Source organism: Camelus bactrianus, chromosome 29 (genome assembly GCF_048773025.1).
Source record: "Camelus bactrianus isolate YW-2024 breed Bactrian camel chromosome 29, ASM4877302v1, whole genome shotgun sequence".
NCBI classification, from domain to species: Eukaryota; Metazoa; Chordata; class Mammalia; order Artiodactyla; family Camelidae; genus Camelus; species Camelus bactrianus.
The window spans coordinates 27,309,212-27,327,863 of record NC_133567.1 but is presented as its reverse complement, the minus strand read 5'-3'; the positions used below and the strand labels follow the sequence as shown (position 1 = coordinate 27,327,863).

General features: G+C 34.9%; 1 pseudogene; it reads right to left on the bottom strand.

Moving 5' to 3' along the window:
- Positions 1 to 933, bottom strand: LOC105081070 (olfactory receptor 4C3D-like; annotated as a pseudogene).
- Between the last annotated feature and the right edge of the window lie 17,719 nt (positions 934 to 18,652).

Sequence of the window (18,652 nt, the reverse complement as noted above, 5' to 3'; positions counted from 1 at the left end):
CTAAGTTACTCTCCTCTTCAACAGACTCCTCATGGCATTTTTCACCTCTGTGTTTCTCACTGTGTAAATGATAGGATTAAACATGGGAGTGAGGATTGCAAAAAACAGAGTCACCAACTTGTCCATGGGTAGGTGGTCACAGGACATGTGTAGATGAATATACATGAGACAAAAGAGTGCACTGCTGCTGTAAAGAGGGAGCCACATGTAGACAGAGCTTTGCATCATCCTTCAGTGCCATGGGATTTCAGGGAGCTCAGGATGACTACACAGGAGATGAGTAGCATGAAAAAAATCAGTAAGCACATGCCACCATGTTAGCAGCCACCACAGTCCTAAACCTGTAAACGTCACTACAGAACAGTTTTAAAAGTGAGAAGAAATCACACTGAAGTGGTCAATGACATTAGGACCACAGAAGCACAAGTTGATGAAAAGAATCTGCAGAGTGGCATGTAGGATCCCACTAGTCCAGGCCACCACCACCAGGAGCTGGCAGAGCCCCTGTTGCATGATGGTCGTGTAGTGCAGAGGCTTGCAGATGGCCACATAGTGGTCACAGGCCATGACAATGAGGATGATGATCTCTGATGCTCCCAGGAATTGTTCCAAAAAGAGCTGAGTCAGGCAGCCACCCCAGGAGATGGTTTTCCTCTGGTGAAAGGATTTTCCTTATGTACATCTATTTCCTCTAGGGGTGGGGACAAAGGTGAAAGAGACATCTAAGAAGGACAAGCAAGTGAGGAAGAAGTACACGGGAGCTGAAAGTGTGGGGCTGAGGGAGATGGTGATGACCACGAGCAGACTGGCCAGCAGGGTGAATAGGAAAATGAGCAAAAAGACAATGAAAAGTATTTTCTGCAGGTGTGGATTCTGTGTGAGTCCCAAGAGAACAAACTCAGTCACATTGTTGGGAGGCATGAGGAGGTCCATTCAGGAAGTAATACCTTCCTGGGGCCTGAATTACCTACAAGAATAAGGAATGTCACTCATTAATCATAAAAGGATTGGGGTCTGAATATCTTGGTGCAAAAACAGAGCAGTCAGTGTACCTGCGGAGCACGTCCTTGACACTCCTGCTCAGTGCTTATTTCAATTCTCTCTTACTTCCTTCATGATGTTTCCTTTTGTTCAGACACCTAGTACTTGTCACCTGTAAAACATCTATAGGACAACATCAGAAGGGTAATTTACTGAGAAAACCCTGGGCTGTCTACATGAGATCTTGATTATTTTTCTGGTTAAAACTCCATATGACTCTGCTGAATCTTCTCTGTGTCCCATGATTTTGATCCCTCCTCTGTGTCTGTGGGCTTACAAATTGTAATTCTCAGATGTATATTGTAAGCTGAGAGCTGCTGCACACAGGTAAGAGGTATTTCCTCTTCCTTGAGAATTTATATTTGAAGCCTCACTCTAACTGTGGAAAGAAAGACATCATCAATAAATATCTCCCATAAGCAGGCACCTTAGGCAAATGTATATAAATATTGGCAAATCAGTCTCCTTGGTACCTAACGGAACACATAAGCTACTCAGATGTGTTTCTTCACTGCACCTATCATAGTGCCTGGCATAATGTCTGCAGTGCCTGAAACCCACTGGATAATGAGTGAATGCTTGTTGAATTTCCATTCTCCGTGGATAAGAATACACTTGCTTCCCCAGACCATGAACATAAGGAATTCAAATGTGCTTATCCTCCTACTCTGTTTATCACTGCTCTGCACTTTATGAGAAACACAAATATTTGAAAGTAAGCTGCATTCCAGCGTAATATTTTCAAATACACTTATAGGGTAAATATGAAATATTAATACCCTCTAAAAAAGAATATATTGGTGGGTCATTTTACTGTCAAGATAATTATAGTGTTTCCTAAACAATAGTTTTTTTCTTCAAAATCTGTTCCACATATAATTTAACATAGTCATATGCAGTAAATTTACAGATTTCATAGACTTGAATAAAAATAGTCTTTCATGGGTGTTCAATATGCAAGGATCTATCAAGAAAAAAATCCTTTTCCAATGTTCTAAAAATAAAAATATAATGTGGAGAACAAAAAAAAAGTCTTCTAGATAAGACAGAGAAGGAGATAATGTACTATATATCTACACATATACACACATAACCCAGACACATGTAAAATCTATTAACACCTACCTCAAGTTCACTCATTCAACAAATATTTACTGGAGACTTACTATGTATATTAATGTATGTTTGTTTACACAATCATGAAATGTGTCCTTGTTAAATGTCCTTAATGACTGAAATTTTGTTACCAAACAGCAGCAACCCATCCCTCCATGATGTGAATGACCTGCCCATCCCTTTATGCTTCTGCTACAGGCATTCTCATGTCTCCTTCTCCCATCTTCCCACAGCATCCATCATCCATCATTCCCAGTTACTGAATACTGCATTACTAATAAATGAGGAAATTTGGGGACATAAATTTCCCAAAGAAAAGAGAAAACATAAGCACAATAAGGTGTATTTTGCCAAAATTATGTCTTTTCATTTCAAAGATAAATGGATAAAGATTTTATCTTTTGATTTCCCAAGATGAAAAAAGTATCCATATGTGAAAACAAAGGGCAGTGGCTTCACTGCATTCCCTTAATCTCAGGTTGACTTACCCAACAGGTCAGAAAAGCGTATACTATACATATAGTAAGAATTAGACATAATTAATAAAAGTGGTTTAGAAATAACTAAAGAAATAAAAATTGCTTTTTTCTTTTACCTTTGGGTCCACAATACTCTTTGTAGAAATAAACCCTAAAGAAAAATATTTTTAAAACAAAAAAATAATTATTTACAAATGTATTCAACACAATTTTTAAGAGTCATGGAAAATTTGGAAACTATGTGGACTGTTCAACATTGGAGAAATGAATAATTAAAATATAGTGCATCTCTTTGATTCATCTGTAGTTTGTAACAGAAGTGTTTTTAAAAATTGTGCAATATCATAGGAAAATTCTTACATTGAATTATTAAGTAAGAAAAATGTTTAATGTAAATTTGCATTATATAACTGTTATAACTAATTTAATTCTAACTATATTATTTCTATAACTAATTTAAATATATAACACTGAGGAAGGAAACCCAAATATTTTTACTTCTAAGTTGGTGGTATTATAGTTGAGTTGAGTTGATCTTTCTTGACATTTTGCATGTTGGAGGATTGAAATCTCAGATTGGTGAGGATGACAGGTGATTATATAATTTGTAAGATTCATTTAAATGAGAATCTATGATTATATGAATTCCTGGGGAAAGAGAAATCTTACCTATGAACTTGTCTGACATAGTCTTATGGCCAAGGCCTCAGGCAGCTTTTAGTTCACCAAGAAAGAATAAAATGGTAAAATGAAAAATGCCAACTAGCTCAGCTACAATCAGTGTCCTTGCTGATTTACCTTTGGATAAAGTCTTTCTCTTGTGCCTTAAGAGTGCTACCACATTTCCTGTGTGTAGGCCAATTTGGTGGAGTTTCTTAGCTGAGGATGGTGGACCTCAGGAGTATTTCACCATCATTAGGAGATCTTGCTGGCAACACAAGAACTTCAGAATAGAATTCTTATAGCATGCATCTTTAATTTTCAACTTCTCATTAGCTCCACGTGAAGACAAAACACTATGATAAAAGAAAAAAAAAATAACTTTGCCACTTCTGAGTTTAAGTATTTGATAACAAATGTGTATAATATGGAGTTTGAATATTGACTATTGTATGAATTAATAATTTGGGTGGATAACTATCTGATTTAAAATTTCATGAATGTATTCTGTACATTAATTGCTCTACCATTAATGCTAATCATAACCTTAGGTATTGTTTTCAGATGTACATTAAGTGATAATTATGAATCTTATTATATTGGCACTTTACAGCTTGTAAAATTCACAGCAATTTTCAAAGTAGTTGGATCTTGTCTCATTCTGGAACTGAGATGCCATGATAATGATAATGATGAAAATAATTTCATTCTTCAATTGCATTCGGAGATGATAGAATGCATTTATTTGAACTATTTAAATGTAATCTCATAATATTCCTATGGAATAGGAAAAAAAAGCATCAATATGCACAATTTTCAACAAGTTTATATTACAACAGGAAAATGCAAACACCATTTGCCATGGGGAAATAAGAAGCTAGGGCACTAAATTCTGGGACAGGATTCTTATGTTGCATTTACAGTTTTATGACTAAAGTGTCATGATACTCTTATACTGCCACCAATTGTAAGGCCTATTGCAATTATCTACTAAAATAAACAGAATTAAAATTTGAAATTATTCTTAAAATTAATTCAGTGCAATTCAACTCATGAACATTCCTATATAGAACCACACTAAATCATCACATTCAAATATGCTTGCATTAAAAATAAGAAAAAAAATGTACATTACTCTGTATCAGCTGCAAAGAATGTGGTCACTGTGAGCAGCATGTGTCATGAAGGGAAAGAGTTTGAGAAAACTGAAACCACATAAGTAAACCTGATTTGACTAGACACTTTAATATTATACTGTCAAAATAGTATTTGTGAAGCTAGGTGCCAAAGATTGTATGAATGAGGACTTGAAACTATCTAAGCAACTATGGGGAATATGGATTTTCCTGAAGTGTCATCATGAAAATGTCTTTCAACTTGAATTTGTCTTTCAACTTTGGAATGAAAATCAGAGTCAGGTCAGAGAATTAGCATGTACAGAAAAAGCCATCATTCCAACCTCACAAAAGCTTGGCATCCATTCACAATGGCCCATTAAGTAGCCATCCAGACTCTACTTAAATAGCTACAGTATTGGGCAGAGAGATTGCTTTAAAACCCCAACCCCTGCCTAGTCTAGCTCCCCAAGCCATAGAGAAGCATGACATAGAAAGAGAGCAGAGTTAGGTGTGAATCAGGGAAGATTGTCCACAAAAACAACTTTTCAAAAAAGGAGTTCCGGGAGCTCTACCAGGAAAGTTGTACCCAGAATACAAATCCAAGGTCAGAGTGTTGTAAACCCTGAAGAAACAGCAAAACATATTCTCAAACTTAAAGAGTAAATCAGAAAGAAAGCAGAGGAAATTTTGTATGGATCTTATCACAGTTGATCAGAAATTAGATGAGAAATGGTTTAATCTTGAGGGGTTCAGGGACTAATTTCACAAAATCAAGGTACCTGCCAAAATGTTCTGATGGCAGTGCCATGCATTTCAGTAAGTAGAGGAACATGTTCTCAAAGTAACAAAGCACTCAAGAGCAGAGACCATGTTGTCTTAGTCCAATCCACAGGCAATTTTACTGAAGAAGAGAATCTCAGAAGTTGTTTACCAAAAATAGAAAAGTTTTAGGAGGTGGACTGTGGTCTCATAGCTCTTCTAATTTTAACTCCAATTGAAGTAGAAGCAAATATGACAATGTTTATGGCAATAAACTTACTGACTCGGGCAAATCACAGAACTTGGAAACATCTTCCAACTTACCTAACTAAACTACTTACAGAAATAGGGGAAGCTGTTTAAGGTTATGGGAAAAAAATGATGGCATAATGTGACATAAAACTCATATCTCCTGATTCTGAAGCTAGTGTTCTTACTCTCCATCATGAAAATAACCTTAATATGCTTGCTAAATATTGTTACATCATAGAGTCCATTGATTTCTTCAATAAAACGTATGGTATCTATGAAATAGAAGGCTGAATCTTCCTATCAAAAGAGGAAACTAAATACTATTACAACATATGCACACATATGTATTTTGGTAGTGGACTTCATTTTTGAAAAGAGCCAAAATTAGTTCACAACAGAGTCTAATAACTTAGGTAAGTTGCTAAACTGAGAAATAGTTTCTTCTGTCAACTAAGGATTAATTATTCTTGGGGCTTTTTTTTTTTCATGCCCATCATAAATATTCTCCTAAAGCAGTTTTCAAAGACAATTCCAGATTCAAGGAACTAAATGTAAGGCCAACATTTTAATAGTGAAATTGTGTTACGAATATATTTTTCTGTGTTTTACAATAAAATTTATATATTTACAAATATATTTTACTTTGAAAAACACCTGCATTTAATCACTACTAATAATTTCTAATAAAATATATGGTCACTTCCTATGGCATATAATAAGAAAAAAAAATTATATACCTAACCATAGTCAAATACCAGCCCCAGGGAATTCTGTGTAATGAAAAGATCACAGGATGTGGGTAAGATTATTTGGGCTCAGAGCTGACTTTCATGTTGTATGATCTAGTTATTTAACCTTTCTTATCCTCCTTTTTTTCTGTAACATAATAACATTAAATTTTAATTTCAGAAAGCTGTTATGACCTTTTGAGAGCACTTTACAATTTTCACATCAGTTTTAATACTGTGCAATGTATTTCTATGATAACTGAAAACTTTTACTCAACAGAACAGGAAATCCAATACAATTTTAAATATTAGGTATGTCAAGTGTGTGCCAATAAAGTACTGGCAAGTATCTTCTTTCTATAATATATTTCATGTTATCCTAGACACCAACGGGCCATATAGCTTTCTGAATACCAACTGCTTACATACAAAAGTACATTACACAACTCTCTAATTTGAAAGGAATAATTTTCAATCACTACAATGCAAGATAGGTTCTGATGAAATTTTTTTTCTAATATCTTTTGAAATGATTGAAGAGTATCAGATTTGGATTTAGATAAAAGAAGATCTGAATGCTAGCTCTGTCTCTGATACTGGACAGATTATTTAACATTTTTGAACTTCATTTTTCTTCATGTGTAAAATAGGAATAATCCTGATAATATCTACCTTTCAGAGATGCTGTCAGCATCAGGTAAGAGGTATGGAAAAGGTTTTATAATAAAAAAAATATGAAAAGTAAAGATCATCTTGGAAGTAAAATCTTAATATTGGATCATTCATTATCTAAAATACATTCCTGTTTAATAACATTCTAACGGCATTTTTTACCCCTGAATTCCTTACTGTGTAGATGACAGGGTTTAACATGGGAGTAACAAGAGTATAGAACACTGCTATGGATTTATCCATGGGAAAAGTAGCTACTGGTCACATACATAAAAATACAAGATGCAAAGAACAAGATGACAACTGTGAGGTGGGAGCTGCAGGTAGACAGGGCTTTGTTTCCTCCCAGCAGAGATGTGAGTCCTCAAGGAGCACAGGATGACCACATGCCATTCCAATAACATTACAAAATTGAGCACAGGGATTACCCCACCACTGACACCAACCAAGAGACCAACAAGGAAAGTGTCAGTGCAGGCAAGTTGTATTGGGGGAAAATGTCACACATGAAGTGATCCATGGTGTTGGGGCCAAAGAATGGGAGCCAGAAAGTGACTAGGATCTGTCCAATAGAGTGGAGAAAACCCACTGCCCAACACACTCCCACCAGGAGGCAGCATGTTTGGTGATTCATGATGGTCACATGATGCAGAGGTCTACAGATGGCCATGTAGTGGTCATAGGCCATGACCACAAGGAGGACAATCTCTGAAGCTCCCAATAAATGTTCAGTACAGAGCTGTGTCATGCAGCCACTGAAGGATACCATTTTGAATTGGAGAGCAAGTCAGCTAACATTTTAGGGATTATGGAAGAGGAGTAGCATGCAGCTATCAAAGACAAGACGGTCAGGAAGAAATACATGGGGGAGTTCAAAGTTTGGCTGCAGATAATAGTAACCACAATAAGCAGGTTGCCCATGACAGTGACAATGTAGGTGATAAGTAACACCAAAAAAACAACAACAACAAAAAAAGAATTCTCTGCATCTGAGGATTCTGTGTAAGCCCCATTAGAATGAATTAAGTCACATTCATTCCGTCTTTAATTTCAATTCTGATGATGAATTTAGGATTGGGGCATTAACCTATAAAGAAAATATTTTCAGTAGCAAAGTAATGAGAAATTAAAGTTTTGGGTTTTCAGATAATCCAAAGCTTTTTGATAATATAAAGTATTTTTTTCCATAGTGTGCATGAGAAGAAACATGATAAAATTGAGTGAAATTTTGAGGCTGTTTAATTTAGCCTTTTACAAGGATGCCCAAATCCTTCAATGCCATCTGACAGTTGGCCCTTAGGCTTTTGCTGAAGGATGTCTAGTCACAGGAGCTCACAATATAATAAACCTGATTGCTTTTCAGCCACTGAAAATGGCTGAAACCTCATTCTTAATTATTAAAAAAAAAAAGTTGTACAACTATTGGTTCTGGTTCTGCACACTGTTGATATACAGATTAAGTCTAAATCACCCCATTTCATTTAAAAGCCACTTAAGTAAATCTAAGATATACAGGTCTGTATCTGTCTTCACCAGCACTTGGTTCAGTGTCTGACTCACATTGCCATTCAATAAAACTAAGTGAATAAATAAACTGGCAAACTCATTTCCCCCATGCTTTCTTTTTTCAAGATAACTCCCAAAATAACATTTACTCCCTTACTTCAAAAAACAAAAACTGAACAAACCATTGGAAGTTTAAAAATTATACTTCTGTCATCCATTGAGATCTCTCACTCTCTCTGCCTTGAGCATCTATCTTTCCTGGTCAGCTTTAACCAGCTCCCTTGTCTTCTGGCCAAGAGGTAGCAACAGCTGAATATTCCTGGGCAGATGGGAAGAAAAGAAGGAATGTCCTGGTGCATATTGTCGGTTCCCTACTGTAGTCTGTCAATGGCTGAGTGCCTTTCACTGAGGCTTCTCTCCTTGGATGGACCTTTTGGGTTCCTGTTATCTCTCTCCCTGCTCTGTGAGGCTCTATTGTGGTAACAGCTTCCTACTGTTACTAACCCTGGGATGAGTTAGTTTCCCTCAACTCTACCCACCTTGACAAGTAAACATATTAAAGTCTTTTTAATTTCCCATATTAAGTGTGCTGTTGCTTGTTCAAACTCCAATGGATTCAGAATTTTTTTCCTTTGTAAAAATGTAAATGTGAAAGCATTTTCTTTATGCACATTTATTTCATTCATGAGGCTTCTGTACTTCTTTTGACATATTGCTGCTAAATAAATGTAACTTGTGTCTGGAGAAAATATTGTGAAAGACAGAAATATAACATTAAAAATATGTGTGTTATCTATATCATTCCTTTGGGGTCATAATTCTATGGGATTTATGCCTTTTATTGACTTTAAGCTGTTTTACAACTCTTGAAGTTATAGAAAACTGACAATAATGCAAATAATTCTTGCCCATAGAAATGAAGAAATGACATGTTGTCTGGTGGAAGTATGACTGATTTCCCTGACCATTACACATAAAGCCAACTTTGCATTTATTTGTAAATTCATTACACATCCCTGAGTGAGTGATGTTAAGAGTGATACACTGGATTTTCCTTTCTACTGATTAAACTATCTTAATAATTCCTTCATTAATCAATGAGATTAAAAACACTTTGTCATATATTCATCTTATGAGAGTCATGATTTTACTTGTTTAAAAAGTGTTTTTCCTCTGGATATTGGAATAACGACCATTTTAGAGAGATAAGCTAAAACACTCATAAAAATTTAGCTATTCTTGCCTGTGTCTTAGTTCATCATGGGTTTGCTGTTTTATTTTGTTTGGGATTTATTTCAAGTTCATTGATTTATAAAAATCTCCTTTAAAACTTGCTTTGAAATAAAATGTACCAGTAGCTCCTCTCAGTTTCCATTTTGGTGGTGTCTGAAACGTTAAAAGTCTGTGATAACTAAGGACTAAAGAGCCTGCTTTCATCTTGAGGGATGTTGTTATTTGATAAATTATAAAGTTGTATGAAGGTTAGCAATTATTATTATAATGATCAAAACGTAATATAGACTGCCTCATATATGCTAGTCATTCTGCAAAGAAATTTATATAACTTATCTAATTTGATTTTTTTTTAAAGAGTTCTATGCGATTGGAAGATAGGAAACTTGGGACAAGGAGAAGCCTTGTACTCCAGGACAATGAGGAGCAGACCCGAAGATATAATTCAAGACTGACCTCAAGTCTTGATCTTGATCTTGGCTGCACATTACCTCTCATGTAAAAACTTACCAGATAGCAGGATCCTTCTTTAACGTTCATCTTTCAGCAAAGGTTTTCAGAAGACTATTTCTCATCCTGATTTGTGCAAACATTAAAAATAGATTCAAGAAGCACTCGGGGATTTGAAAGATGCCACCTTCTTCCTCTGAGAATTTCCTATCTCCTCTCTCAGAATTTATAATTGTAAAGATATTTTACTTAGTTTGTTAATTCAGTTAATAACACATAACCCTGTCCATTTCTAACCTACAATAAATTTGCTATTTAAAAATGTCCACACGCTGGGGACTTATTATTTGCAATCCTCTTTCACATTTAATCTCAAAATAACCCCATGAGATGAATACATTATTCTCAATTCATAGATGTAACAGCTGAGGCTTTGAAAAGTTTATTTCATTTGTCTAGGCTGGGGTAACCAGCATGTAGTAGAAATAAAAGCCTGTTGATTCCATTTCTGTTCCAAGTTGTTAGCTGCTTAATTTAAGAGCTCACCAAAATGAGAAATCTCTGGAAAGTGTTGGATATGTTTCACCATAAACAAAATAATTATCCTGGATTTCATATTATAGTATAAATGAGCCAGTAATTAAAGTGCATGGAAACTAGAATTTGATCTGAAAATAAATGAACAAATAACAAAGTCTGTTGATTTGTTGATTGGATGGGTTATTAGAGTGTATTCAATTCATTATTTTTATTTTGCATACAAAGAATGTGAGACCCAGGGGAGGAAAGAAACATTTCTAAAATTGCACATTCTGATGCTGGCAGATTAAAATAAGAATTCAAGTTTCCTAAATTCCAACCTGTTTTATCTTTTCCCTACGTGGAATAGCTGATATTCTCACTTGCTACAGAGTAATTTAAACAAAAGATATTGTTTCCTTTGCCCAGCTGATCTATGTAATTTATGTAATTACATCAATGAGCTTCATTGTTTTCCTAGTGAGATCCACCTAGGGAAATGAAGATGTTGAGAGATAATAACCAAATGCCTCCTTTGACTCTACCCTATAGGATTTTCTCTTGTAAAGGAAACACACAAAGAAAAGATTAATGAAACAGGATTTTTTTAAGCTTTCATTTTCCCACACCAATTTAGCCTGTCTTTACACTTTAAACCAAACAAGTAAATTACATGGGAACATGATAAGACTTATTTTCTGCATCTGTCAAATTTCTCTAATGGCACAAGAATATGGTGCTGCCTTTTGCATACTATTTTAGAAAGGGAGGTTAGTTCAAATACATCTACCCAGTCCTTTACACTGAAAGAAATTTACTCAAGCATCAGGGACCTGATATGGAAATTTAAGCCTTCTGTAGAATACACATAGTCTACTAGACTATGTGCAGAACTCACCCTTTGGGAGAGATTTGGGCCAATACTCTCTCACCTTGTTAAACAGTTAATAAACAGAAATTCAATCAAATAGAGTTGGGGGACAATAAGGGGGAAATCTGTCCTGCAACATAGCAGAGACCTACAGGAAGAAAAAAGGCTCCTCTTCTTTCCTGGCATGAGTTCAGCCAATGAAAAGCCATGGGTCCTTTATTTACTATAGCTCTCTCAAATCCCTTTAAACCTCTGTAAAAGAATTCTTCTTTCTTTGCCATGAAGAGAAAATTTCACATGGTTCACTATGGTTGCATGCCCCCTATTGCAATTCTTGCTAATCCCAAATAAGCCCATTTTTATGAAGAAATATCTAGCAATCTGTTTGTTTCAGGTCAACAAACATCAGTTGGCTTTCTGACCATTGGAGCACAATGGCATACTGCCACCCAGGAGTGAGTGTTAGCTTAGAACCTACTTCAAGTAATCTCCAGAAAGATTTTAGTATATCTGTTTGCCCAGAGCACAGTTACCCTGGTAAATGGTCTCAGAGAAGGATTAGGTTGGAGATCTGTACCACCTATCTGTGGTGATATCACAGAGCTCTCATTCAAAAATACCCAAGATATCTTTTATTGAAAAATCTCTGATTTGGAAATTATCCACATCTGGTGATTGACTGAGGAGCCATGATTTTTCTGAAATGAATCCTGGTGACTCAATTCAGACCTCTGTTCACCAAAAATAGATTACATTTCATCATCATCATCATCATCATCATCATCATCATCATCATCATCATCATCATCATCATCATCATCATATTCATCATATTCATTGGTTTGGGTTTTCATACCAAAACACTACAGATTTGGTAGCTTAAACAACAGACATTTATTTTCTCACAGTTGTAGAAGCTGGACATCCAAGATCCAGGTGCCTGCAGGGTTGGTTTCTGGTGAGAACTCTCTTCCCAGCTTGCAGATGGCCACCTTCTCTGTCCTCTGTCCTCACATGGCCTTTCCTCTAAGAAAACATCAGAGAGCAAGCTCTGGTGTACTTCCTTTTTCTTATTAGGACACCAGCTCTATTGGGTCAGAGCCTCACTCTTATGATTTCAAGCAGTACCAGCTAGTCCAATCCCCACTGCTCATGGCTTTCCAGCCTGTATGACTGGTATATGAGCAAAGAAACTTTTTAGATGACTTCCACCTCAGCCAGTGTCTAATCACAACCTCAGCAGTGATGCTGAGCCTGAAGTTGCAACTGAACTGATCAAATTCCTGACCCACTGAAACCATGTGAAATAAAGTGAATATTAGTGTCTTAAATCACTAGATTTTTGAGAGATTTTTTAATACAACAATGGTATCTGAAACACTGCCATAATTTAGACATGATAGTACTGCCTCGTGGGTAGATATATTTTAACAAACTGGAAAGCTAAGAAATAGAATATTAGCTGTATAGATTTTTATATATGAAAGTTATAATATTGTAGACTATTTGGAAACAGAATTGTTATTCAATAAATGTACTGGGAAAATATTATGTATCCTCTGATCAGAGAGGATAGTATATATCCATTCCACACAATACATAAAACTGTGTATCCTATGTGTTTGGAAAATGTAAATAAGAAAAAAAAAACTTTAAAATGTTTGAAGAAAATTATCTTTATACTCAGAGAAGGCAAGGAATTTTGGAAGTACATGCAGAGATGTTTTATCCTGATTCCAGCATCCTCATCCCTACGTACAGCACAGGTGGTGAGTGCTTGATCCCAGTCATGCTCCCTTTAATGAGCATCTTCAAATCCAGCTGTCAGCTCCTTCAAATCTGATAATTATTGAAGTTTTGAATTCACTGTATTAGATTATTTTCTAATTAAAAGTTCTAGAGTGCTTTTTATTTAGTTCACTAAAGAATAAATGAAACTTTATTGCTTGCATTAATTCAGTAAGTCTCAAATATTTGGAGCCATTAGTATTGCTTGGTACACTAAATGTATCCAATAATAAATTGAGAAAACCCCTTCACTTGCTATACTGGATATTTGTTACATACACCTGTATAGTTTGAATATCAGCAATAATTCTATTAACTCCAAAGCTAATTTTGAAAAAAAAATTATGTTGGTGCTGATTTCATATGTGGATTCTTAGGGATAGATAATTTATTCTTTTTCTGCAAAATCCTAATGTTGTGGTGTGTATGCCATAGTCATTTAGGTAAACTTAATTAAATTCATAAAATTGAGTTCATCCAAAGAAAACTTCATAGAACCATGGGGCCCAGGCAAACCAGTGTCAGCCTTTGTCTTTAGAATTGAGAGAATGCTGTTCTCAGAGCCTGGCTGCTCTTCCTCTGACAGTCAGGCTCAAGAATCTCATTTCCCATCTTGATCTTTACCATTTTTATTCCTAGATGTGCTTTAGCCAAAACCAAGAGCTGAATGGTATCTTGAATCCCAGTTCAGTGTTGAATCACTGCCTTCAGATCCTCTTTGTAATGTTGTCTATTTCTTTCCAGTGTTCCTCTGAGATGTCATTACTCAAAAGACTGTTCATATAATAAAGTCGGGTATTACATTTCAGTGACTATCTAATTATTACCTAGGTTGTACAAATTTCTCATTTAATAGCATGTCTCTTAGTACAAGATGTTCAAGGCAGTGCCCTCTCCATAACGAGGGAGACAGATTAGCACTCTTGAAACAATGCATGTGCAAAGTAATTTCCAGAAGGGGAAATATCAGTATGTTTTATAGACTTCAAAAAAGATGAAATGAGCTAGTCCTTGACACAGGAATACAAATAATTCTAAACTTATACAAATGTATAATTTACAAACTGAAAAATAAGGATGACAGAATTAACACGTCACAAATTAAAAATGGGAAAACATGGTGTACATTGTCAAAATTTAGGGACTTTGACATCAGAAAACCTGGGTTTCATTATGGACCTTCCAGGGGTGTAATTAACTAGAAGTTATTTATTCCTCTAAATCTCAGTTTCTTTTCCACAGTTGTTGTGTTGAACATATTAAGTTCCTACACTTATACTTTAAATTTTAATATTCAACCTTATAAATATTAAAATGTGATTAAATATGATATTAAATTATAGTTTAGATGTTTGTTAAATGGTATAATTTTCTGGCACATTTTGTGTGTCTCATTAAACTTAGTTACATTCCCCCCATGAATCCCAGACGTGAAGTGTCTTGAGGAGATGCACCTTGCCAGGCTGGAGTTTGGTTGGGAATAAGTAGTAAGAGCTATAATCTTAAAGAAACCTAAGCAAATTCTGGATTTTCACATTAAAGTTAGTTTTTTGTTCTGAGTACCTATAATATGTCAGACAATCTTTCTATGCCTCAGTTTCATTCTCTGTAAAATGAGAAAGTAATGTCACCTATCCCACAGGGTTGTTGTAAAGATGAAAAGATTTTATAAATATAAAAGGTTTTTTTTTTCCCAACATGGGGAGAAAGCTGCTGACCATAAACTACTTTAAAACAGGTCTCCTGCCTTTGGAGCATGTGTTTTTATATGCATCAATCGGATGCTCTGTTGGCTATCAGGACATCAGCTTAATGACTGACTTTTCAACACTTGGCAGGATGTATGTTTTTGAATTAACTTTAAACGAAATTTTCCAAACCCATTTTCTAAAACACATTTCTAACCAAAAGTAGAATAGTTCAAATAAAATGATTTATTTTTATAAATTGTTAAAGTAAAACATGGCCCATGGAAAATAGTTCATATAAATAGATTGGTAGAAAATTTAAAATCAAAGGACCTCTCCCAACCATAAGCCATCATTCAGCCTTCTATTAATAGTTTAGGGCATGCTCTTCAGAGCACAGATTTATGTATAGTCATTAGGTACTCTATATAAAAGTACATAAATGAAATATTAAATTTGAAATTCTAGTTGCAATCTGTATGGGCACCATTTGTCATTATTTATGAATATTACTTTATTTTAATTGAACATACTCTTTCATTTTGTGTTTACAACCTAATTCCCTTAATGAGTCCACTTTTACTTGGAATCTATTTTATTTCTAATTCACTGCCTTACACACATGGCCACATGAACATCACTTATAGACATCTTCAATTATTTCTGTTGAATAAATCCATGTCATCAACAAGACAAAAACTATGCATATCTTTAAATTTGACAGATTTTATCACATTGTTCTCAAAATCTTGAAGCATATTTTATTCTCATAAATTGTGTATTAAAGAGTAATTTTCTCCACAACCTTAATAATACTAAATATTGTCATTATTGAATATATTACCCAAACAATAAGTTGAAAATTATTTTAATTTGCATTGATTCATAGAATTTTATTGCTGACATAAATGATAAAAGTATTACAGGGTTCAGATACAGTTAAATGCAATGTAATATCTATATACAGATATATAACATATAAACATATCCAAATCAAAATAATAATAATTAATAATAATAATTCAGTACATGCTATGTACCAGACATTTTGCTAGTACTTTGCACACGCTTTCTCATTCAGTCCTCACAATTAGCTATGATGACACACATTTCATGGCTGAGATAAAGCAAAATAATTAATTCATTTCTCACTATACAGTTAGTACTTGATAAACCTGGATTTGAATTCAAGAAGCCAATATTAAAGCTATGTGTTTCTTGTATTTGAAATTCTTACAGAGCTAAATGACTTATTCAAGAAAAGCCTGGATAAGGTGAGAGCAATGTATTTAGAGAATGTCTCCAGGTCATCATATTTAAACAGCAATAGTGCCCTGTGTTCTTCAGAGGACTTGTGTCTGGAGCACATGCGTCATCAGTAGACTATGTCTCTAGTGAAGGGTTTTGAAAGGATTATTTCTGTTGATAAGTGTTCCTGAATTGCTTTGCTTTCTTAGAAAGACGAATGGAAGTGGAATTACTGACAGTAGCACAGTTTTAGTATGGAAGTAACTACACCATTGTAGAAACAATGCTTGTTTTAAATGATTCCAGAGGGAGAGGGCTTAATCCCTGAACAACTTTTCTTGATTTCACCACCCCAGCCCTGAACAAGTCATCAGCATCTCCCTGAGCACCAGCACCAACACCAACCCTCTGGGCAGAGTTGTTCACAAATAGATATGGTTTTTACATATGTGTTTGTGTGTGTATGTGTGTGTTTGTGTGTGTAATCCAATGTATTGATTTCATTACATAATTAGAATCATTAACTGATCAAAACAGAAAGAAAAATATCACATAAAGTCCTTCTTAAAGGTTATTAGTGGAAAAATTAAGTTAAAGGAAATTGGTACCGAAAGAAAAAATATATATATATACACATATACATACACATATGTATATATATACATACATATGTGTGTGTGTGTGTGTGTGTGTGTGTGTGTGTATAGAATATACACACAAACAGAAAATTGCATGAAACAAGGGAAACAAAAATAAAATCTAACACTATTCTATCCATTAGTTCCTCTTGTTCTGAATTTTAAGACATGTCTCTGAAAGATAAATACACACTTTTATTTGCTAATCTTGTGATCTGGATAGAGCCCAAAAGGCAGACACATAAGTCTGAAAATTTGCTAAAAAAGATTATAGTAAATCAAGCTAAAAATTGTTGATAGCTCAAAGTCATTCATCTTGAGGCTACAATTAGTTTATACAAACAAAGCAGGTGAACTACTGGCACGTTTTAAATATAATATAATTGTCCCTGATTATAACTGATTTAATTATTCAATAATTTTATAATGGTAGTTCAAATTAATAAGAACATGCTTAATATTTGGATAAGTTGTTAAAATCACCTCCAAAACTCATCTTATGTCACCTATGTGACATCTAAAAGCCAAGTACTTGGTAGGCCCCATCAGTAGGACACAGAGATTGTGCAAGTAAATATTCTAAAACCATGTCAGTGTAACCTAAAACCTTGCCCATCAAGGATGTACTCACACAAACTTTTCTCTAAAAAGAGCTAGGAATCATGACATATTCTGGGAAGATTCCTGAGAAGGAAGGCCTCTCAATTTTACTAAATATGATCCTCACAAGTGATAGGTCAACCTTTGTGCTTGGAATACCCTTACTAACATTTTAAAGTTACTTCATGCTTGTACCTAAAAGTTTAGACATGCTTTGGGACAGCATTGCTTAAACATTTTTGTTCTACTATTGTCCCCTAAAGGTGCTTTGTTAGGCATTATGTTCCCTTAATCACCTCTCCCTCTAAAATAGTAATGCCACAAATATGCTATTTATGTGCTTTATGTTTATCTGTGCATCACATATAAAAACAGTAAGAAATATTCAGCCTCAAAGAAATTATATTTACCTTATTGGGAGAGACATTACCCCCATTTCAAGTGCATACTTTTAAATAACCTAGTATTTTAGAAAAGAAAGAGTTTAATGTGGTTATTTAAATTCAGAGTAAACTGAAATTCTAACCGTGCTTCAAACAACTGCAAATCTATACCCAATTCTCTCTTGCATCTCTCTTGTAAAATATTTTTACCTTACTCATTAATAACAAAATCTTGTTTATTTATTTACTTGCTTATTACCCATCTATTTCCCACTGAAATTTAAGTTTCACACAAAGACAGTTTTGGACTTTATTGTTCAAAGTTGTATATCCAGTTCTCATCACTGTCTGGCCCATTTTAGGCCCTGAACAGTATTTTTTTAAGAAGTTAAGTCAAAATTCCCTAAACTGAATTGACCAAGAAGCCCTTTTTCCAGTAATAAGTGTTAACACTATGGGATGACAACGGGAAAAGCCCTTTGGAATTAGCCCCTATCTCCAGGCCCACACAGAGGATCAGTCTCCTAAATGACTGAGTTGCTTATTTTTCCTTCAAATATCTCTTCCACCCAAGTGTCTCATCCACTGAAGTTCAACTCTTTGAATTTTGTTTCTCGAGCCTGTTACATCCCACTTTTCCTGAAGCCCATGAAAGATAATATATCTGCAGAAAAGAGATCATTAAATGATTTTCCCTTGACCCTAGAGGAATCAAGAAAATGCAAGTAACTTAGGAAGTGGTGGCCAAAAGAGAGCCAAAGGGATGAAAGTCCTTCACCCACCCAAAATAAGAATCTCTCAATGGCAGTTTCCACAGCGTGGACAGTGGTCAGATCTGTGTTTTGGCATTTACACACCATGATAACAAAGAGTGTTGTGAAGTGGGAAGAGGAGAGGAAGCAG